The sequence below is a fragment of the Ornithorhynchus anatinus genome, chromosome 20 (genome assembly GCF_004115215.2).
Source record: "Ornithorhynchus anatinus isolate Pmale09 chromosome 20, mOrnAna1.pri.v4, whole genome shotgun sequence".
Taxonomy (NCBI): Eukaryota; Metazoa; Chordata; class Mammalia; order Monotremata; family Ornithorhynchidae; genus Ornithorhynchus; species Ornithorhynchus anatinus.
Genome location: NC_041747.1, coordinates 10,521,386 through 10,538,361, shown reverse-complemented (window position 1 = coordinate 10,538,361; position 16,976 = coordinate 10,521,386). Strand labels below are relative to the sequence as shown.

Here is a 16,976-nt window from a genome sequence, read left to right as displayed (position 1 = left end):
ATGCTGATAAGTGGCCATCATATTTTATTGTGAAATCTTCAAAATAAAAGCAAGACTAATGGACCCCCAGTTGGTTTCTAGCTATCAGAAATAACCATTTAAGATCCAGACTCCCCCTAACAAGAAGCTATCTGGGGCTAGGGGCATATTGTCAGGGCACAGCTGTTATTTTGATTGATGACATTTTTTACCATTTTCTCCTCACCCAAATGAATCACCGATCAGTCCGCACAAGCCTCAGATATCAGCGGACATTCTCTTGTGAAATTATTAAGGGCACATTTTTGCCTTTGAGCTGTTAATGAAAAACAATTGGGGAGGGGTGGTAGGGTTTCAGCTCTTTATATCTCTGCTGCTCCATCTGAAATCTGCAAATAGAATTATTGTGCAGAAGGGGGTAAAAAAAGTCACCGAAACAGCCCCTCCCTAATAAAACACAGTGTGAGTGCACATATTCACATACACAGTCTAAAAATATAAGATTTCCAATCTCTCCCTCCTACACCTCTGGCAAGCTTGCTTATTTCTACCTAATACATCTCTATTGTGGGCTTTGAGGCCAGAGGCTATTCAATAGTAAATTGAGGATGGAGATATTAGTCAAGCTGGATCCCCTCAATTGTATGTTGTGTGAGCTTGGGCAAGTCACTTCACTTCTTTGGGGCCTCTGTTCCCTCATCTGTAAAATGGGGATTAAGAATGTGAGCCCCGTGTGGGACAAGAACCTGATCTGCTTCTATACCGCTCCCCCCGCCCCCGCCACCTGCATCACTTTGTACAGTGCCTGGCACATAGTAAATGCTTAACAAATACTGCAATTATTATTATTATTCTCTACTGGCGTCCAGTCCACTGGCTTTGGAATGGGGGTCACCCCAGGGCGATGAAGAAGCATAGTGGCCTAGTGAAAAAAGCCCAGGCCTGGAACTCAGAGGACCTGTGTTCTCATCCAGACTCTGTTACTTGTCTGGGTGATCTTGGACAACTAATTTCTCTGGGCCTCACATACTTCATCTGTAAAAAAAGAAAAATAAAAAATGGGAATTAAGACTGTGAGCCCCATGGGGGATATGGATTGTGCGTATCCAGCTTGATTAGCCTGTACTTACTCCACTGCTTAGAATGGTGCCTGGTACATAGTAAGTGCTTAAAATATCACAGGAATAAAAGAAACTGGGGCAAGAATATGGTAGGTGCAGAGATCACTGGAGGAGCTGACTTGAAGGGAACAGGGCTTTAGCACCTTACCCCTAGTGGGGCTCAGAGGCCAGGGAATATCCACCATGACTTCTTATTCATAATCATTCTTTTTTTTTTAATGGTATTTGTTAAGTGCTTACTATATGCCAGGCACTGTACAAAGCCCTGGGGTACGTAGAAGCTAATCAGGTTGGACACATTTCATGTCCATAAAGGGCTCACAGTCTTCATCCCTATTTACAGATGAGGTAACTGAGGCCCAGAGAAGAGAAGTGACTGGCCCAAGGTCACAAAGCAGACAAGTGGTGAAGCTGAGGTTAGAACCCAGGTCCTCTGACTCCCAGGTCTGTGCTCTTTCCACTAGGCCACACTGCTTACTGTTAAAAATAACTGCAGTACTTGTTAAGTGCTTACTCTGTGCCAGGCACTGTACTAAGCACTGAGGTATGAGCCTCACGTGGGACAACCTGATTACCCTGTATCTACCCCAGCGCTTAGAACAGTGCTCGGCCCATAGTAAGCGCTTAACAAATACCAACATTATAATCAGGTCTGACACAGCCCCTGCCCCTCCCGGGTTCACAATCTAAGGGGGTTGGAGAACAGTTTTTCAATCCCTGATCTACAGATGAAGAATCTGAGGCATGCGGAAGGCCAGTGACTTGCCCAAGGACACACAGCAGGCAAGTGGCAGAGCCAATGAGCCTTGAATAGCCTTCCTGGGAGACTTAGAGCAGGCTACTTATGTTCACGCTCTGCAAAATGGAATAATAACTATTGGCTTTCCCTGTATCATGCAGATTACATGCTGAGTAATTCGAGAACTACTACTAAAAGACATTCCGTGACCTCAAGTGTCATAAAGTTGATTAAGGCAAAAGACTGGAGAATTTGGAGCTTGTGTGGCTATACCTGCCCCACCATCTATAATAAACATCTTTACCCCATAACCTATTGCAACAGAAGATGGGTAAATTGAGTTCTTAGGATATTTTTCCACTGGTTTATTACTTAAAAACAAAACTAGTGCCATAAGCCGGAAACAAGTAGTACAATAATAATTATGGCATTTATTAAGCATCTGCTCTGGGCAAGTCCTGGAGTACAAATAAGGTGATGATTTCAGCCCCTGCCCCATGCACACCTCACAGTCCATCTTAACCCCATTGTACAGATGAGGAAATCGAGGCCCAAAGATGTTAAAGAACTTGCCTGGGGTCACCCAGCAAGGCAATGGTCGAGCTGGAACACGAACCCAAGTCTCCTGACTCCCAGTCTTGGGTTCCTTCCACGGGACCATACTGTCCCCCGTTTTCAACGAAGGGTGTGTGTGCATGTATATATGTGTTGTTGCATGGCTACAAAGTTACTGGCATAGGAACCACACAACCTCTTTGATCACACAGGCAGCCCACAGTGAACTTCATCATCAGCAATGTCACCTTCGAGTGTAAATTTCAGCTGTGCTGAAGAGTCCAGAACAACAAACTCATGGCAGTCAGAAGACGGGATCTTTCCCAGGAGGCAAACAGCCTGCAGTGATTTACTGAATGTCCCTTTTTCCTTTGAGGAGGAAGTCCTGAGGAGCTGTATGGCCTGGGTGCCCTTGAGCAAGTCACATAACTTCTCTGTGCCTCAGTTTCTTCATCTATAAAGTAGGGATTTGATGCCTGTTCTTCCTTCTACTTCCAGCCGGAACAAGGACCGTGTCTGACTTGACAGTCTTGTACCTTTCTGTGCTTAAGCACTTGACTCACAGTCGGTTCTTAACAAATCACACCATAATTATTATTGCCAGCTATGTGAACTGGGACAAGTCAAATAACCTCTCTGTGCCTCAGTTTCCTCTTCTAAAAAAGCAGGGATTCGATATCTCTCTTCCTCCTAAGCTCGTTCTGAATAGGGAGTGTGTCTGTAAGCTTGTTATGGGCAAGAAACGTGTCTGCTAATTCTGTTGTGTTGTCCTCTCCCAAGCGCTTAGTGCAGTGCTCTGCACATAGTAAACACTCAATAAATACCACTGATCGATTGACTGTCTGACCTGATTGTACTGAGTACTGGAGTATTCAGCAAAGTGCTTGATACACAGTCAGCTCTTAACAAATGCCACCATAATTATCACTGCCTGCTATATGATCCAGGACAAGTCACTTCTCTGTGCCTCAATTCCTTCAGCTGTAAAATGGGATTTAAATGCCCTTCTTTAAAAATGGTAAACTCTATATGTTAAACACTTTTCTAAGTGTCGGGGTAGGTACATGTTAATTAGGTTGGACAAAGGCACTGTCCCGCATGGGGCTCATAATCTAAGTAGGAGGGAGAACAGGTATTGAACCCCCATTTTACAGCTGAGGAAATTAAGGACAGTGGAGTGAAGTGACTTGCCCAAGGTCACACAGCAAGCAATTGTCAGAGCCACGATTAAAACACAGGCCCTTTGATTCCTGAGCCCCTGTTCTATCCACGAGGCCATGCTGCTTTCTTCCTCCATCTTGGTCTATGAGCCCCACATAAGGAAGGGATGATGACTGACCTGATTAGTTGTATCTACCCCAAAGCTTAGCACAGTGCTTGGCACACAATAAGCTCTTAATAAATATTACAATTAAGGAAGGGTCCCTGCCTAGGTATTTTCTGTTTCACATTACGAACTACAATCCGACGCCCCAATTACTTCCCAGAATGATTGTACGTTTACTCTTAGCTGAAGGTGACTTCTGGTCCATGATGACTTTGCTAAAGTGGAAAGTGAAGGATTTAGAAGGATTATTGGAGAGAGGATGGACCTGAGAGTCAGGAGGACCTGGCTTCTAAACCTGACCCTGCCACTTATTTGCTGTGTGACCTCGGGCAAGTCATTTCACTTCTCTGGGACTCAGTTACCTCCTCTGTAAAGTGGGGATTAATACTGTGAGCCTTTTGGGGGACAAGGATCGTGTCCAATCTACTTAGCTTGTAAAGACTGTGTCCAACTTGATTAACTTGTTTCTAGCCTAGTGCTTAGCAGAGCGCCTGGCACCTAGTAAGTGCTTAACAAATTTCCTTAAAAAATAATATTAGAAATATTAGATGGTTAATCCTTCATCATGAGGATCAGTACCTGGGAGGGTGACCTAGGTATTTCTAAATAAAGCCTGCTAATAGGGTAGGAGAGCTGAAAGGTGGAAGAGGAAAGAATTATGATGAGTCCTAGAAATCGAATGGGGAGATATTTGAAATTGGTCTTAGGTAGAGGGTCTCTGACAACAAGTACTTACTGCTTGATTCAGTCTAGTGTAGTAAACAGAAGATGTAGACGACCACAGATTTTGACACAACGAAAGATAACGACAGTATATATTTCTCTGGTGAAGCAGCTTAATTTTCAAAGACATGTAGTCATGATTGATGAAGGTAGCCAAAGGCAAAGCCTTCCCTTTTAAAATTAATATCACCCAACTCCACGTTTGATAAATGGATTGTATTCCTCTCCAGATTTTTGCTCTAATTACAACTACTGCTCAGCCTTAAAGAATCATTAGAAAAAAAATAACACCTCCTAATGCAATTAGATGCACGGGATTAGCTCGTCTACCAACACAGTGTCTGCTAAAGCAACACAGGTGTCACATTCTCATATGAACTCAAGGGTAAGAGCTGAGACCGACTACCCTTCTTGATTTTCAGTTCATTTTTACTGTGAATTAGGCAAAATCAGTAACGGGTACTACGCCATTTCAAGTCTGGTAAATTTAAATACCGTTAAGCTCACTGTGGGCAAAGGATGTGTCTAGTAACTCTGTTATATTGTACTCTCCCAAGCATTTAGTACAGTGTTCTGAACACAGTAAGCACTCAATAAATATGATTGATGAGACAGGTGATGTTTGAAAATAGTTCACTGTGGACACTCAAATATTAGGCATTTTGGACATGCAGAGAAGCACTGTGGCCTAATGGAAAGTGCCTGGTTCTGAAAGGCAGAAGATCTAGGTTCTAAACTCAGCTCTGCTACTTGTCTGCTGTGTGACCTTTGGCAACTCACTTGACTTTTCTGTGCTTCAGTTACCCCCTCTCAGGGTCGCATCTAGAGAGTTTTCAGTACTCTATCGGTCTTGACTACAGGAGGGAGAATCAAGCTGAGGCATGTCCATTCCATTCCTAGCTTGGGCAGTGGCTAGTGAGTGGAAGGCAATCTGCTACAAGTCAAAACTCACCTGTGCTGGGCAGCAGAGGCAAGGGAGAGAGTCGAAGGCAGAGACTCAAATTTACTGGGCAAAAGTAGGCAGTACTTTTAAACCTCTTCCTTACTTTTACCAAGAAAACTTTATGGCTACACTACCAGAACGATCTCAGAGGGAGATGGGGGCGTTCTGGAAGAGATGTGCCCATGGCGTTGCTGGGGGTCAGAGGCGACTCAAAAGCATAAGACAAGACAAGCCTCAGCTACCTCATCTGTAAAATGGGAATTAAAACTGTGAACCCCATGTGGGACAGGGACCTGTGTTCAACCAAATTAGCTTATATCTATTCCAGCGTTTAGTGGAGTGTCTGGTACATAGTAAGTGCTTAACAAATACCATTAAAAATAAATATTAAACAATAAGGTAGTGCACAGGTATTTGTCTTTGCTTTGCTTGTACAGAATTGCTATAAGAAATCATTCACAGTCTGCATAAAATACACACAATAGAAGGAGACTTCTCTCTCTCTCTGCTGGAGATGTGCTAATTTTGAGGACCCTATTTAAATATAGATTCAGATGCATGTATATGACTATTTCTACACGTTTGAACGGAGATGTGAAAATATGCTAAAAGACTGAGAATTCTTCTGTTCAATGAGAATAAAAGACTGTTTAAGGAAAGATAGCAAGAAACTGTTTTCCACTATTGTATGCCTTGACTTCATTATCATATACTCAATAGCTTTTGGACAAAGGGATAAAATATGGGTAAGTGCCCAGCTTCGAGGAAAAGGCAATACATCCCAAAAAACAAGGTCATTTGCTTGTGAAGCAGCACATTTAGCCAGTTATACTGGTAATGTTCGTTGGATTTACTGTTAGTCTGAAGAAGATTGTTACTAAGTATCAAGCCACTCTTTTATGTTTTTAAGGGCATTTGTTAAGCGCTACTATGTGTGAGAAACTGTACTAAGTGATGGGGTAGATACAAGCTAATTTGATTGGACAGAGTCCATGTCCCACATGGGGCCACAGTCTTAATCTCCACTTTACAGGTGAGATAATTGATGGTCAGAGAAGTGAAGTGACTTGCCCAAGGTCACACAGACATGTGGCAAAGCCAAATTAGAACTCAGTCTTGGGTTTTCTGTATGCTTCTGTACACTTAGCACAGTGCCTCACACATAATACGTGCTAATATTCATTAATTCATTCAATCGTATTTATTGAGCGCTTGGAAATACCATAAAATAAAAAGAGGCCCATGCTCTACCCACTAGGCCATGCTGCTTCTCTAGCAAACCTTAAACCGTGAGCCCCAAGTGGGAGGGACAGTTGCCAAACTAATTAACTTCTAACTGCCCCCAGCAATTAGAACAGTGTTTGATGCATAATAAATGCTTAAACACTATAAAAAATAATAAAAATAAAATAAAAATTTAACAATCCCAATTCCCAAACAAGGAATTTTGCTTCTCAAAAATGTTTCCCAAATGCCATCTTTAGTGCACCACAGTATCTAACATCAAGTGACAAGGTAAAATCCCCTAAACAAGGTCTTCAAATGCAGTCAGACCCACCCTCCAACCGAAGCAATGTTTATGACATCACATCGGATGGGAGGAGAAGCAGATTGTCTCCCCCTCCCCCTCTAGACTATCTCCCCACTTTAGACTGTAAGCTCATAGTGGGCAGAGAATGTGTGTTATATTGCATATTGTGAGCACTCAATAAATATGATTGACTGACTGACCTGTCTTAAAAGAATGAGGAAGACCTGAAATTTTTAGCCTTTAAACACGTGAACATTTCCTTCAACTAAATTAATAATGGCAAAAGACAAAATGAAATATTGATCTCTTCTTGGGAATGAACTTTCTGAGGTCGGCCACCATCTTTTCATAGCTGTGGACAGAGCAAAACCAGAAATCGATTATCCCCCCCTTCTGGAGCTGAACTGCATGAATCTTTCATCGTTGACTTAATTAAATACGGTAACAGAATCTCAGATTGGTACTTTCTTCATAACTGCACCATTAATAAATCCATTTCCCAATTAAAAGAAACATCATCCCCATATCACACATATTACAGCTGTGTCGTCGCTTCCGGACTCTACCATTCCATTCATTACTGTGACACGTTATCGGTTATACTAGAGGATCGTGCTTTATTTGAGACACTCCAAAGGACAATATGGGCCCCAAATCACTCGTTTGTCATCACTAAAGGATGAAAACCACCTGAAAAACAGCAGAAATTCCAAAACTGAATAGGCTATATTGGTCTTGGGAGACCAAATGCTAGAAGTTTGCATCACGGAGAAAAGAGACACCGTTGGAAGTCAAATGTCGGCAATCGTCGCCATGAAGCAGAAACCAAATGAAAATGGGGTGTGAATAAGTAATAAGGACAATAATTACAGTGGTATTTGTTAGGCACTTACTCTGTGTCAGGCACTGTACTAACCGCCGGGGTAGATTCAAGATAATCAGGTCAGACACAGTGTCTGCCCCACTTGGGGCTCACTGTCTAAGAGGAAAAGAGAAAAGATGTTGAATCCCTATTTTCCGATGAGGCAACTGAGTCCTAGAGAAGTTAAGCAACTTATCCAAGGTCACGCAGCAGGCCGGATTAGAACAGAGGTCCTCCGACTCTGAGGCCTGAGCTTCTTTCTGCTGGGAATGGGTGGAAAGTGGGAGCCAAGTGGCGAAAGAGGATTGGGATGACAGGTACAACGATGGGGAAAGTAGATGATGAAGTGCACGGATTCTCAGGGTAAGGGCAGGAGCTGAGTGAGGCAGAGGAGAGACTCAGATGGGGGGGGCGGAGTTGGGGGTTCATGGCTGGAGATGGGGAGGATGCGGGGTGAATTCTGCTGGTAGATCGGTATATTGCCAGTGTGGTTTGGGAAGAGCCAGCTAAATGGGGCACAGGAAGCCTGGAGCAGGTCTGGGTGTTTAATCAATGAATTAATCAATGGTTCTTAATATGCACTGCCTCTCTGCAGGGTACTGTATGAGTCAATCATATTTACTGAGCGCTTAATGTGTGTGCAGCTCTGTACTAAGTGATTGGGAGAGTACAATACAACAATAAGCACTGAGGAGAGGACAATATAGTAAGTGTTCAGTACAGCGCTCTACCTACCCTAAGTGATCAGTAAATGCCATTGAATGATACCGGTTGTCACTTCTCTCTTTTATCTAATTCTTGGTTGAGTTGAATCTGCTAAATTATCTATTCCCTAGAGAATATGAACCTTTTCAAATTGGCACTGACATAACTGCACGAGCACCAATAATTTTACATTAGCCACGGTTTTATAATCATATAATTCAGTTTGCCACTTGACAGAGTTCCATTTCACTTTTAGAAATTTTTGGTAAAGTTTCTAAGTCAGCTTTCAATTCCTTTGTAATTTAACCCATTTGGACATTTGAACAAATCATCAGGAGATAAGAAACATGAAATATTTTTATTTTACACACCAACACGCATACAAATTTATTCTTTCCTAGTGCAATTTCTGAAAATGACTGCTCAATGAATTGGAGAATGAATTCTTTTTAGCGTTCTTAATAAATGTTCACATTCCTTCCTTAAAAACCTGCCGTTATTTAGACTATTGAACGAACATGACGAAAAACACTAATTTTAACTCCATTATTTTATGGAATAACAGATGTGATTACAGAGTTTGAAGAGTCGTGGCAGAAGGGCTTTATGGGAAGCACTGTGGTGTAGTGGAAACAGCATGGGTCTGGGAGTCAGAAGGACCTGCATTCCAATCCCGCCTCCACCACTTGTCTGCTGTGTGACCTTAGGCAAGTCACTTTACTTCTCTGGGCCTCAGTTCCCTCATCTGTAAAATAGGGAATAAAACTGTGAGCCCCATGTGGGACACGGACTGTATCCAAACTGATTAGCTTGTATCTACCCCACACTTAGTGCAGTGCCTGGCATAACCTAAGCACTTAAGACATGCCATTAAAAAAAACGGGGGAGGAGGGAAAGAGTGCAAGACCCAAATTTCCAAAGAACTAGGAGATCAGCTTCAACAACACAAGTCTAGTTCCAACACATGTTTCCAAGCGGGAGAAGAAATTACATGGTCAGTTCCCGGGAATCTTAAAGGGAAAGAACAGTTGCCAGAATCATTAGGCGTGGGCTAGCCATGTGTGGAAACAATGTCTAATGCATTCTGTATTCTCCAGCTGGTGTCCCTTCAGTCCTAAACAAAAAACTACCGAGAGGGATCAAGAGGAGGGTATATAGCTAGCATCCTTTTATTTATGGTATTTATTAAGCACTTACTATATGCCAGGCACTGTACTAAGCACTGGGTGGATACTAGTTTCTCAGGTTGGACACAAACCCCCGTCCCACATGGGGCTCATAGCTTAAATCCCCATTTTACAGATGAGGCCCAGAGAAGTGAAGTGACTTGTCCAAGGTCACGCAGCCAACACAAGGCGGAGCCAGGATTAGAAGCCAGGTCCTTGTGACTCCCAGACCTGTGCTCTATCCACTAGACCATGCTGCTTTAACTCACCCAGATGCCTGGAAAAAACACAGAGAAAGCATTAACTGGTGAACACTGAACATTTTTACGCATAGTTTCAGGTGGGCAATGCTAATTCATTCTCTGATGGGTTCATCCGTTAAATGGACCCCTTTATGATGGGTTCACTCATTAAATACTATTTCATGAGTTAACAGGCTAATTTGTTATGACAGCCAATCGAGTAATGACAGATCTTGTAAACAGTCGGGAACCTGGTTTCTAAGAAGGATGCATGTGAGCAAATAATGTTTGTTATGCTATGGGCTACATAGTGGCTAATCAAGCGCCATCCTCCATGTCCCTAAGGTTAGTCTCTACCAACAATGAGAGAGATTGATTTTTAAAAAGTAATGCTAATTAAGTCAATTGCGAGTCTCTTCTATTTCATTTGATGTTCTGCCCTTGCGATTAAAAAAGAAAAGGAATCAGGCGAAGGGGTTGTAGTCAGATAGAAGGATTTCAGGATTGGAGAGGGCAGAGATTGTAGAGTGACGAGAGATGATATCAAGTGTGTGTCCAAGTTGGTAAGGGGGTGAACTGGGGAGGACCAGGAGGTCAGTGGAGTTGAGAAGTGACAGAAAGCGGGTAAGAAGGATTGTCTATCAGTTAATCAACTGTATTTCTTGAGCACTTACTCTGTGCAGAGCACTATACCAAACACTTGGGAGACTGTAATATAACAGAGTTGGCCAAAACGTTCCCTGACCGCAACAGGAAATTGAGTGTGTTCTAGCGGATAGTCTGTGAATCAGAAGAACCTGGTTCTGCTATATGACCTTGGGCGAGTTACTCAATTTCTTCTATGACAATTCCCTCATTTGTAAAATGGGGATTAAGACTGTGAGCCCTATATTGGACATGGACTGTGTCCAATCTGATTATCCTGTATTTACCCCAGAGCTTAGTACAATGCCTGGCACCCAGAAAGCGCTTAACAAATACCATTAAAAAAAAAAAAAAAGAGCTTACAGTCTAGAGGGGTATAGCATTTTTATAGTAGATGCTCAATAAATATTGTTTCAATTTTTTTTTTAAATCACCCATTCTTTTTCAGGTCATCCTCATCATTGCACAAGATATTCTGAGCTGACTGGGAGCTTTACAATTTAGAGGTATTTGGGTTGTGAAAGTAGACCCAAAATATACCCATAATGCTGCCTGGGTCTTTCCGTAACAAATAAAGTGGGGATTGATTTGCTTTGCATAAATGGCCAAGTCAGATCATTCAGGTCCAGAATATCCATCTGGACGTCAACAAGGAGTAAATCAACCAGATAATTACCCCATCCCCCACTACAGTCAACCTTGGAAAATGTTTTCAAAAATATCTCAGACTCCCGTTAACGCATTTTCACGTTTCCCATTTCACAGCCTAACTAGCTGACTGCACCCAGGAAGGACATCATGATGAAAAATCATTAGGTTTAATAAACAGATGAATAAATATAATAAAATTTACTCATGAAAAAACCCCGAGGTCCTGAATGTCAGTCTAGGCAGGCAGATTATTGGATCAAAGAATCACCCTGACTTGCTCCCTTTGTTCTTCCTCTTTCCCAGCCCCACAGCACTTATGTACATATCTGTCATTTATTTATTTATAATGATGTCTGTCCCCCCGCTCCATTTAGACTGTAAGGTTGTTGTGGGCAGGGAATGTGTCTGTTCTTTGTTGCATTTTACTCTCCTAAATGCTTAGTGGAGAGCTCTGCACACAGTAAGCACTCAAATAAAATCAAATGAATTAATGAAAAGCAGATACAGAACTGGAAATGAGCTGCATGGAATATGAAATTTCTGCAAAATGAGTACCAATGTCTACCAAATTTCCACCTTAACCATTAAGCTGTCTGTTTCCTTTTCAGAAGACCATAATGCTAGTTCTAGAAGAAGGGCTAGTTAAGAGAAGCAGCATGATGTAGTGGATAGAGCTCAGGCCTGGGAATCTGAAGGTCATGGATTCTAATCCCAGCTCCACCACTTGTCTGCTGTGTGACCTTGGGCAAGTCACTTCATTTCTCTGGGCCTCAGTTACCTTGTCTGTAAAATGGGGATTGAGAATGTGAACCCCAAGTGGGACAAGGACTGTGTCCAACTTGATTTGCTTGTATTCACTCCAGTGCTTAATACAGTGCCTGTCACAAAGTAAGCACTTAATAAATATCATTATTTTTATTACTGTGGCATAATTCATCCTCACGGCTGCTTAATCAGGTGATAAAAGAGCTGTTGACTGCAAGCTTCTCAGCCATTGGTGGCTGGCCATGAGGTCAGGGAATGCAGTCAGCTCACTGATATTGAGGCAGTGAGTCCTACAAAGCAGCCTGGTGGAGGATAGAGCACAGGCCTGGGAGTCAGGTCACAGGTTCTAATCCCAGCTCTGCCACTTGATTGCTGTGTGACCTTGGTCAAGTTACTTCATTTCTCTGGGCCTCAGTTACCTCATCTGTAAAACGGGGTTTGAGACTGTAGGCTCCATGTGGGACTGGGACTGTGTCTGACCTGATTTGCTTGTATGCACCCCAAGTTTAATACAGTGCCTGCCAAATAGTAAGTGCTTAACGAATACCAGAAGTATTATTATTATTAGCTTCTCTGGAGGGCCATGTGATGAAAAGGGACAATGCAAGTTTTGGAGATTCCCTTCTTTTTTATTTTTCCTCAGAAAATTCATTTGTTAGGACAAAATATAATTCAATGTCATTCACCAAATTCAGCCCCGTTATGAGTTACTTTGGGAATAGTTAATCTTTCAACCAGAATCATCAATGAAACTTCCAGATTAGGACAAATATGAAAAAAAATCCCCTAGTGTCATTCACTGTAGAAAAACAATTACGCTTTCATACTGCTAATGAAGTGTCACATTGTATTTTCTTTCTTGGGTAAGAAAATCTCATCTGGGTGTTGGTAATATTACCAGAGTCAGTAGTCTCAAACTCTTCCTCTAATTTACAGGAACCTGCCCACTAATTACCTTAGACTGACTTCAATCATCGAGTCTTCTCGAAATAGCCATTTTTCCCCCAAAAGCTATCCCTCAAAATTCACATTCCATTACTCCAAGACACAATCCAACTGCTAGAGTGATCAGTGGGAAATCAGGGATCCCAACGTTAACATTTTTACACTTTGTCAGAAAAGAAACTATATTGTTCATTGCTCTTTTGATTCAGTTTTCTCAACCTTTTTTTACAAGAATAATTTTCTTGTCTTGACAGGGAACATGCCTAACCTGATTTGCTGGTATCTGCCCCAGTGCTCAGTACAGTGTTTGGCATATAGTAAGTGCTTAACAAATGCCATTTAAAAAAAAAACCCTGCTCTCCACTCTCCCTCATCTCATCATTCCCACTTATTCCTCCAGCCTGAAACTCCCTCTCTCCCCACATCAGGCAGATCATAGCTCTCCCCACATTCAACCACCCCCCCTTCCAAAATCCCACTTTTTCTTGGTTTTTGTTAAGTGTTTACCATGTGCCAAGCACTGTACAAAGCACTGGGGTGGATACTAGCAAATCACTTCACGTCCCATATGGGGCTCACAGTCTTAATCCCCATTTTACAGATGAGGTAACTGAGGCACGGAGAAGTTAAGTGACTTGCCCAAGGTCACATGGTAGACAGTGGTGGAGGCAGGATTAAAACCCAGGTCCTTATGACTCCTAGGCCTGGGGTCTATCCCCTGCGCCTCACTGCTTCTCTCCAACAAACCACCTCCTCCAACAAGCCTTGCCAGATGAATCTCCCAGGACTCGTAGCCAAAGAATTCCATCAGCCAACTCCAGCACTTTTGATATTTATATTCATCTTCTGCATTCGTGAATTTGTGTATTGAATTACACATTTTGACCTCTCCAGGGGTATACATTCTATGTTTTGAGGCCCACTCCCCCCAAAAAATAAATTAAAATGAAAGCTTGAAAGCTTCCCTTGGGCAGGGAATGTGTCGCTTCTTCATTCCGTGCAACCCAAGTGTCTAATACAGTGCACTGCAGCAAGTGAGTGGTGCCTAATACTGCATCAAGTGAGTGCTCAATAAATGCTACCACAATTACTATACTACTTATTATTTCTAACTGCTTCTACTATTTCTATTAAAGGTTTCAAAACCGGGATGCCAACAGTCAGACTCTGTATGGAACAAACTTGAGCAGAGCAGAGAATTATCTTTAGGTACAAACACCGTGAAAGGGACTATCTTTCCCCTAATGGTAATTACTGTACTTATGTGCTTACTACGTGCCAAGCACTGTTCTAAACGCTGGGGTAGATACAAGATAGGTTAGACACAGTTCCTGTCCCACATAGGGCACACACTCTTAATCCTCATTTTACAGATGAGGTAACTGAAGTGCGGAGAAGTTACTTGCCCAAGGTCACACAGCAAACATGTGGCGGAGCTGGGATTAGAAAATTCTGGTCTATCCACTCAGCCACGCTGCTTCTCCATATCTGTTTTCTCACCCACATTTATGTGGGTAAGGTATCACTGTTAATAGCAACTTCTTCCCAAGTGAAAAGCAGCTGAAAACACACACACACACACACCCATCACCTAACGATCTCGAGGCACTTTCTGACCCCTCAAACAGCAGTGGAATTTAAACCATCCCTCTGCCTCTGTCCCCTTCATCACCTTTACATCTCTACAAAGAAACCTCCAAACAATATCTAAAGCCAAGAGGCCATGGCTATTACCAAACAGAATTCCACCACTGATTTCCTGCCTTTTGGCTTGAAGCAAACCCAGAACTCTCTGGGGAAACCAGGGAAAAGCTGATGCTAATCAAACCAACCTCCCTCGCCTCCCACTTCCTCAGCTACCCAATTTCAGATTCCCTGCGTTTCCCTCCACCCCCTTGACAAGGAAATCGCACGTCCTTATGTGCCCATCTGCAAGGAGGGGAGAGATCACTCACCCCACGACAGGCCACAGGATGAATGAAGCCCCTAAAAAAAAACCACCTAGGCCTGTCTCCCCCTCTAAACTCTAAGCTTCTTTGGGGCAAGGAACATATTCTTCAACTCTGTGGTATCGTGCTCTCCCAAGTGCCTAGTACAGTGCTCTGCACATAGAAAGTGCTCAATCAATGGTATTTACTGAGCACGGAACACTAAGTGCTTGGGAAAGTACACTATAACAATGAGTTGATAGACATGTTCCCTGCCCACAGGGAGCTCAAATCTAGAGGGGAAGACAGACATTAATATTAATACAATTTATTGATTTATTGATTTCCTGGACCCCAGGGAACACATCTCCAGGCCTGGGGCTTGTGAGGGCTGTGTTGGGGTGAAAAGGAGGGCAGGTGGAGGTTACAAAGGAGGGGAAACCTCCTCACTCAGGGATTCCCTTCCTTCCTCCCCTTTAGAGGAATGTCTCTTCTTCCCCAACCCTTAAGACAATAGTAATTACACCGATGGCATTTAGGAAGGAGTTGCTAGGTGTCGGGCACTGTACTAAGCAATGGGAGCTAAACAAGATCATCAGATGCAACACCACCAACTGACAAGGGGGAATTTTCAAAGTCGGGAAGAACACACACCCCCAAAACAAGATACTCACACTCTTGCACACACTCTCGCAATACTCCTTCCCTCACCTCCCCCCCGCCCCATGCTCATTCACACACACTCGTGTACTCAAGCATACTCATGCACTCCCACACACACCCCCATAGCAAGATATCCACACATGCATACACTCTCCCATTTACTCGTTCTCACACATTCGTGCACCACCAAGACAACCAGCAGGATACCCACACGTGCACACACTCACATTTACTCCTTCTCCCACACGTGCACCCACACACTCATCTCACAGACACACGTGCAGGCACACACTCGTGCACCCCCTCCCCCCCCCGCCCCGTGCAGACACACATTCGGGCACCCACTCTCACACATGCAGGCACACATTCGTGCACCCACACAAGTGCAGGCAGACACTCGTGCACCCACATACTCATGAGACACACACCCAAGCAGACACCCTCGTGCGCCCACACACACATTCATGTGAGACACACACACCCATGCAGAGACACACATGTGCACCCCCTCATACACACGCTCATGACACACACACAGACACCCACTCGTGCGCCCACAAATACACACTCATGACACACACACCCCCTCACGCCACACTGACATACACCAGCCACACACCCACGTGCAGACCCACACTCATGCCACCCCCACGCAACCTGGTGCGTCCCCCCCTCCGGCACACACACTGAGGCGCACCCTGTGGCCCACACCCACAGCCTTGCCCCGTCTGTCCCTCCCGCTGCCCCGGTGGGGGCCCCTGGGTCCCTCCCTCGCCCGGTGGGTCGGTGGGTATCCTGGGCCCCCCTACCTGTCCTCCGTGGGGGTCCTCCCAGCGCCCTTCCTCGCTCCGTCCTTGGTTGGGCCCGGCCCGGGCACCGGGCAGGGGCTCTGGGCAGTTGCTGCTGCTGCTGCCCACCGGCCCTGCTGCCCTGTCCCCTGCGAAGACCTTCTGCTCACACTCCCCTCTTTCCTCCTCTCTCAGCCCCCTCCCGTTTCTTCCCTCCCTCTCCTCTTTCCCCTCCTCTCAGCCCCCTCCCCACATACTCTCCCCCTTTCTCCCCTCCCTCCCCTCTAAGTCCTCTCTTTCCTCCCCTCCCCTTTTACCCCTCTCTTTCCTCTCCCTCTCCTCTTTCCCCGCCCTCCCGTCTCAGTCCCCTCCCCTCTTTCCCCCCTCCCTTCCCCACTCCCCTCTTTCCCCTCCCACTCCCCTCCCTCCTGTCCCCGCCTCCTCCCCTTCCTCCCTTTTCCTCGTGCTTTCTACCTCTTCCTCCCTTTCCTCGTGCTTTCTACCTCTTCCTCCCTTTCCTCGTGCTTTCTCTCTCCCCTCTTCCTCCCTTTCCTCGTGCTTTCTCTCTCCCCTCTTCCCTTTCCCGCAGTCTTTCTCCCTCCCTTCCCCCCCTTCCCCCCCTTCCCCCCCTTCCCCCCCCCCCCTTACTCCACCTTGGTCCCCTATTCCCTTCTTCCCCAGGCCCTTTTGCTCCTCCT

General features: G+C 44.4%; 1 protein-coding gene and 1 non-coding gene across 3 annotated transcripts in view; one reads left to right on the top strand and one right to left on the bottom strand.

Annotated features, from left to right (window-relative positions):
• The window catches only part of MYO16 (myosin XVI), a 247,065-nt gene extending 230,624 nt beyond the window's left edge, over window positions 1-16,441 (bottom strand). Inside the window, exon 1 of one of the 2 annotated variants that reach the window (XM_029047892.1) lies at window positions 16,300-16,441. The gene's annotated coding sequence lies outside the window, so the exon portion shown is untranslated. The remainder of the gene's footprint in view (window positions 1-16,299) is intronic. The other variant, XM_029047891.1, reaches the window with a different exon arrangement.
• On the top strand, window positions 5,249-5,386 carry LOC114805987. The gene has a single exon (XR_003754118.1). It is a non-coding gene; the product is annotated as a small nucleolar RNA SNORA7 (small nucleolar RNA).
• Window positions 16,442-16,976: the final 535 nt, after the last annotated feature.